Below are 7,142 nucleotides of genomic sequence, written 5' to 3'. Positions count from 1 at the left end.
CTTCACAGCCCGTATTTCCTCGGTGCCTGCTGCTAGCTTGACGCAGCACAAGAGAGCTGCAGCAAATTGGCGCAACGGCGCATGCGCACCCGAAGCTCCCCGACGGTCGCCGATGAGAGCCGAGACCACCACCCACTCCGTCGGACGAGCCAGGCGGGCTGAGGAGGCAGAGGGGCCGCTGCAGGCCTCCGGGAGCATGACGCGCACATGTGGAGCCTCGTCTCCGTTTAATTAATGAAGAAAATAATCAGCACACGTTTTATTTACTGCAGCTTAACCGGATAATCACACTGGCTGCAGTCAACCTATATGATTACAAGCTAAATAAAGACATATAATTGATTTTAAACAAGGCTTTCTCCTGTATGAAGGGATCTGGTGCATATTTAATTAAAACAGTGTGGGATTGTAAGGATTGTATTTGTAAGTGCTTTTTAAGACCATCTAATGGAAGTGTGAATGTTAAGAAATGTCAAATAATACCAGAAACACTTGAAATAATACAAATTTTATTGTGTATGAAAAGATGTATTGCAGGTATGTGCAGTACTGATAGTGGACGGGCTTTCCACAATCAAAACCACATGTTTAAACACACAACAAGACAATATAAGCCTGTTATTTTATGTTTATTATGAGGAGAAAAGCTGTTTTAAACACTTTTCACACCTACCTGACCAATTTAACAACCCCACTGCATGTCAACAACTTGTAGGTGTATGAAAATGTTGGGAAAAAAACTCCAACTGCATCTTTTTCTTTAAAAAAGATGAATTTAAAGTGCAGTGCAGCCGCTATAAGTTGCTATTCTGCAGCTCCACCACTCAGCGGCGCTGTTGCTTCGTGCTAGCGTCTCCTCTGGCTCTGTCCATGGTGCTGATTTAAAGGGCGCCGCAAACAAACATCCTGACGCTGTCCGTGGTGGTGATGAGACGCCACTAATATTACTCCCATGTAACGCTGTGCAGCTTCTCTGTGTGATGTGACACATTCAGTGATGGGTTTTTAAGGTATTTGTAGTTTACTTGAGTATTTGCATTTCCTGCTTTCTGCTAAATCTGCTCAACTTTGGTCCACAGCGCAAGAACGGGCTTCAAATGTCGCAATAATGGCTTTAAAATGATCAGATACTTACTTTATATTGTTCTTCTTGAAGTACGCCAGACTTTGAAGCCAATATGAGCTCTAGGTCTTTGTTTTTTATTGAAAGAACATCATCAAACATGTAGATGGAGTAACAGCAGCCACCACAGCTACAGTAGGAAATGTTGCATTTGAGATATTTTCTGGTAAAGCTGGAAAAATCTTTGTAGCCTAATGACTAACAACCTAACTAAACAAAGATCAGGGAAATTTGGATTACTTTAGTTACTAGTTACTTTGCAGATCGCTGCCTCAGACACAAAGTTTGCGTTTTCAAATGAATTTATTTTATCAGCGACTGGAGTCGATCAGAAGAAAAGCTGAATACCAGGCTAATATAGTCCGCAATATATACTGTACATGCATGTGTCATTAACTTTTGATACTCAAGTACAATTATTGCCTGAAAATTACTTTTGATATCTACTGTAAATACATGTTATATCACACGTTTTACTTTTACTCGAGTAGGCTTAAACTTTCACTAATTTTTATCACAATAACTTAAGTTTTACTCGAGTATGACTTGTAGTGTTTTTCATGACTTCCTGAGGTGTATTCGGATGCTTTGGTTGATGTGGTGCCATCCTGTGGCTGTGTGTGATATGACTGTGAGGCTGAAGCTGTGCAGGATCTCTGCTTTTTGAAAATTCAATGAGTAATTTATTACCGTTATCGATCTCTGTTCGTTGGACGAGCAGAGAAGTTTGCTTCAGATGACTGTGGATTGTTGAGGAACGAAGTTTTCAGTGCAAACAAATCAAAACGGAGATCAAGCAAAGCTGTGACAACAGTCCTTTTAATCATTCACAACCCTGCACTCCTTTATTTTATGGTCCTTTTCTGCAATTAAACTTTAACTATTAACTATTTCTTTTGCCTCTTTTACCAATCAAGTCCTCTGAAACTCTCATACAACATAATGTAGACATTAACGTCACATGACCACATTGTGTTTAATTTACTGTGTTCTCTACTTTTAGCACATCTGCATCAAACTGAGCAGTTCGTACAAAAAGTCACACCTCGCTCCAGCAGTGCGGGAATAGCACTCACAACATGAGGGCTTCCCGCGTTGGCTCGATGGGCCGGGCGTGACACTGAAACACAGCCGAGGCTGAGGACTTAATGAGCTTCTGGTTCGGCTCTTTTCACGGCGCTGTGAAGCACTTTGGATAAAAGCTCCCGCTGATTGGCAAATGTTTGGAAAGGACATAATAGTTGAGCGGACAGGGAAGCCATCCGGCGACCTATACCGTTATTATCTCATTCCCAATATTACACAGCTTGGTTTGTAGCTGTTGATCATCAGAGGGTTGTTGTACTGATGCTCTTTGGTTTGGTACTGTGCTGGGTTTAAAGTCCAAACTTTCCCCCTTCAATCCGAACATTTCACCTGAGTTAGTGCTAAATGCTGCTAACAGTAGCGACCGTTTGCTAGTTAGCTCAGGTAGCGTTGGAGCTGTGTCTGCGTGGGTTTTCTCCAGGTGCTCCGGCTTCCTCCCACAATCCAAAGACATGCACAAAAGTTAGGTCAATCGGTTAATCTTGGTCGTTTGTCCCTATGTGTCAGCCCTGTGATGAACTGGAGACGTATGAAGGGTGTACCGTCTCCCAGTGTCAGGCTTCAGATAATGGATGGATGTCATCCATGTGGTTGAGCATGTGGTTGCTGTACAAATAAGACAATTGTCCACACATTAGAATTATATTTTAATAAATAAATAGCAGCATCACACAGAAAAAAAAAGAAAATATACATTGTGTGGATGATGGCGTAATCGTTGTATAAACTTAAGAAGATGTGTCGTAGACAAACATTCACAATTAAAATGGTATAAAAACAAAACAAAAAAAAAACAGCCACTGCATAACAGAAGAAGGTCCAACACATAAAAAGAGCGCCGGATCATACAAGAGCGAGACAAACCAGACAACCGATCCGCTTCACGGGGTGCTGACACCTCAGGTCCAAGAGTCATTGTTAAATAATGCAGGGGGGGAAGGTGCACTGAAGGAGGTGGGTTTGCCGAACTCTTGGATAACCTGCAGCTCTGGCTATTTCTCGGAGACGTCTACTGACAGAGTTCGGGAGGATAGGTGTAGAAGACAGCTCGGACAATCGCGTCTTCAGTTTCCACCATTAGGTCTGAAAAAGTCTGCTTACTTCAACTTTAACATTTAGATTTGAAACTTTAAGACGTCGTGTGATCTTGTGATTGATTTAAACTTCTGGGTCTGAAAATTAAAAGGAAAAAATCCACCCTCAGTTTATTTGGCTTTGCTACGTCTGATCAGCGCGTTACCTGACTTTTTTTTCGGTGTTGCGGTTTAGTGCCACGTACCCCTGTAATAGTTTAGCATGTTGGAAAATACGTTTAAGAGCTTTTTTGATGAGAGTTTGATCAGAAAATTGATACCGCGGTGAATATTAGCTGTCAGTTAGCATAGCTTAGCATAGAGACAGAGAACAGGGGGACACATTTAACCTGCCTCTGTCCAACGATACAAATTATCTACCTACCAGCACCTCCAACGCTCACTAATTAACACGTTATATCTTGTTTGTATAATTCATACAAAAACTAAAGTGTAAAAATGAAGTTGTAGTTTTTCGCAGGAAGTCCCAACACAAAACGCCCCATAAAACCACAACTTGTTGACTTTTGTGCAGACATAAACAAATTAAATATAATGTCTTCATTTGTGAGTTTTGGTTTAAATTTTTGGTCGGAGCCAAGCTAGCTGTTTCCCCCCGCTTTCAGTGTTTATGCTAAGCTAGGCTAACCGCCTCCTGACTCAAACTTCATAGTGGGAACAGACTCAAACGCAATGCCAACAATTAGAGCCGCAATGTTTAGTCAACAAATTGATTTGTCAACCGACAGAAAAATAAAAGTATTCTGATAATCGATGAATCATTAAAGTCATTTATCATATAAAAATGGCCGAAAATGCTGTTTTCAGTCATTTAAATATGGACTTTTTGGCTTTTCTCTGTTATATATCATATAAAACTGAATATTTTGGGGTTTTGGACTGACAAAACAAGACACTTGGAGACTTCACCGTGGACTTTGATAAACTGGAATGGACATTTTTCCCTATCTCTGTCCTTTTACTGACCAAACGATTAATCAATTAATCAAGAAAACAATCGCCGATCCGATAAAGACAAAGGTTAATTGGTTGCAGTACTATCCACAATCTCAAAATATCCCTTTTATGTCTAATTTAGCTTCATTTGATGTATAAAAAAAGAAAGTGATCCTCACTGAGAGAGCACAAAATGCACATCACCACCGGCTCACTGCATTTTTAGGGTGGATTTCTCCTTTAAATTTTCATAAAAGCTCAGATTGTTTGAGCATGAAACGTAGAGTTAGACTATTTTGAAATACACTACACAGTTGCATAACGCATTGTTGCCTGCCAGCAAAAAATAGTCCTACAGGGAGACAAAAAGCCCAAACCAGGCCTCCTGAAATGCATTAAAAAGAAACTCTGTCAATAAACGTCTCCAACTATTTCTATACACACCAGACATGGATCAAATTATCAGCTGAAATCCTTCCAGATACCTTCCACCGCTGATTGCTTTCATCTGTCTGGGCCGCGAGCCGGACAGGATTGGCACCCGCAGGGATGACCCGGTTCAATTCGTCGCGCCGGACGCGATCGATCGAAAAACAGAAGAGTTTCTGAATCAATCTCAGGTAGCAATTTGAGCCAGGCCTGGTACACACACAGGTACACGGGAAACATATAGTTATTACATTGCGACATACTGAGTTGGCTGGCCTGGCTGTAGCTCTTCGCTGTGCCCACACCCGGACGGATCAAACCTGACCCATTCAGACGAGTTCAGAGAGTCCTCTCTTCTCCTTTGTGTTCTCTTAGTTATGTTATGCATTTCTGATAAACACTGAAACGCCCGCAGGCCGTTTGCAATGTGCATTTTGTTGATTGCTCTTTGTTTGTTCTTTCCTTTCCTTCCTGCGCCGCTTCGTTCCTTCCGCGTTTAAAAAAAAAAAAAAAAGAACAAAAGAGCAGAGTGAGGCAGAGAGGACCTTTTGAACGTCACTTCAAACATGCACGATATTTGTCGGCCCAACGCCTCGGCAGTCGGCTCGCCAACGTTAGCTCATGTAAGACCTCTCCTTGTGGAGAGAGGAGTGGTGTGGATGACCACCGTGTGAGTCTGTAGCATACGAATAGTGGATAAATTATACAGAGATGCATACAATCAGAATGAAGCGACGCCCCAGGTTTCATTCTGATTGTATGCACCGGTGGCTGCAGACCTCGGGCTCTGGGTTCGATTGGTCCACTGCAGGCTCTGACCTTTGCCCTGTGACCTTGAAGAGGGATTATCGATTATAAAATGGGTTGTACATTCAGGTGTGATTGTGGCTGAAGGGATTATTACCAGAATGAAGTATTGATCATTGGGGAAAGTGACATCTACTTTGATGAAATAATAGCTGAGCTGGCAGGAAAACGGCATGTGATTCAGTGTGATTTTGAGCATTTAAAGGGGCACTCCGGCAATTTGGTGCTGCACCTCCATAACTTGAGACAAAGTTGACAAAGATTGGTCAAAATCAAAGCTGAGACATCCTCACTTTTAGTCTCTAGTGTGGGTCAATGTCTAAAAAACACTACAATTCCCATAATGCAGCAGAAAAGATTATTTTAAAGGACTCTCTAAGTGTTGACATCTTTCAAAGACCTCCAGTGTTAAAGAAGGCATTCTGCTAAAAATAACAATAAAACTAACATCATTTGTTAAGAGGTTTTGAGCTTCAGCCGAGATAACGCTGATGACATCACTATGACATCACCAGTTATTTATTTTTTATTTTTTTAACAAAATGTGGAAAGACACTGAACCTGATGTGTAAAATTGTTGGAAGTGCCCCTTTAAGTGATCTCTTAAAACGTCACTTTTCTTGACGCAGTTCCTAAAAAATGCAACGACTTAAAGGAACAGTTCGCCCGAAAATAAAAATTCAGTTGTTATGACCATTTCTGGAGCTTGACAGCAAAATAACGTCGCAGTATTCTCCTAAACAAACTGAAGTAGATGGGGACTTGTTTTAAAACGTAAAAAACAACCACCAAAAAACCCATAAAATGACTCTTTACAGCTCGTCCAGCATGATCCAAGTCTCCAGAAGCCCTGTGATCCCAAAATTGATTCGAAAGGACGATAATTACTCAATTTTTAAAGCCAAAATCTTCACTGTAGCTGCAAAGCTAACATCATTAGCATGCATTTTATGTGTTTTTTCCAGTTGTTTTTCATGTTTTCAGACAAGTCCCCATCTGCTTCAGTGTTTCCATCTGCAGGAGGTTAATAAAGAATGACTGAATTTTCATTTTGTGTGAATTGTTCCTTTAATAACTGGTACCTCCTACATTGTCCCCTTGAGGTGATTTTTGATCCTTTTAACTCCACACATCGTCTAATCCTTCCTCTAAAGTGGTATTTTGCAGATATTTTCAGATGATGGAGCTGCAGCGTGGAGGAGTGAAGCCGCTTGTCAGATGTCGATGAAATGGGGGAGGAGGGAGGGCGAGAAAATCAGCGTGAAGGAGCTGTGAGGGTCGAGCGACCTGTCTTGATGGAGTCAGGGGGTCTGTCTCTTAGCGTATCGACTTCCTGTCTGTTTTCTGCGACAGCTGGAATCTCAATGGTTTTCGGTCTTTGAGTCGACAGCGACTGAGATTGCGAAGCCGCCGCAGATCAGAGAGGCTGATTTATGGATCGTGAGCATCGGCGGGAGATAGTGGGCAAGCTTTTCATCATAAAAAACATCATCAGAGCATTTATGTAACAGCGGTTTGGCCTCAATGTAAACTTAAGTGTCCTTTGTGGCTTTCACTGCACCGATTTAGTGGATTTTGACCCGTAGCGAGAGTGGAAATCATGCAGCTGAGGGGTTTTTGGAGCGAGATCACTGACCCGTGAATAAAAATCCTTCATTTTTTTAAAA

The sequence above is a fragment of the Pagrus pagrus genome, assembly GCF_965226575.1.
Source record: "Pagrus pagrus genome assembly, chromosome: 22".
In the NCBI taxonomy this organism is placed as follows: Eukaryota; Metazoa; Chordata; class Actinopteri; order Spariformes; family Sparidae; genus Pagrus; species Pagrus pagrus.
This window is presented reverse-complemented; position numbering follows the sequence as displayed.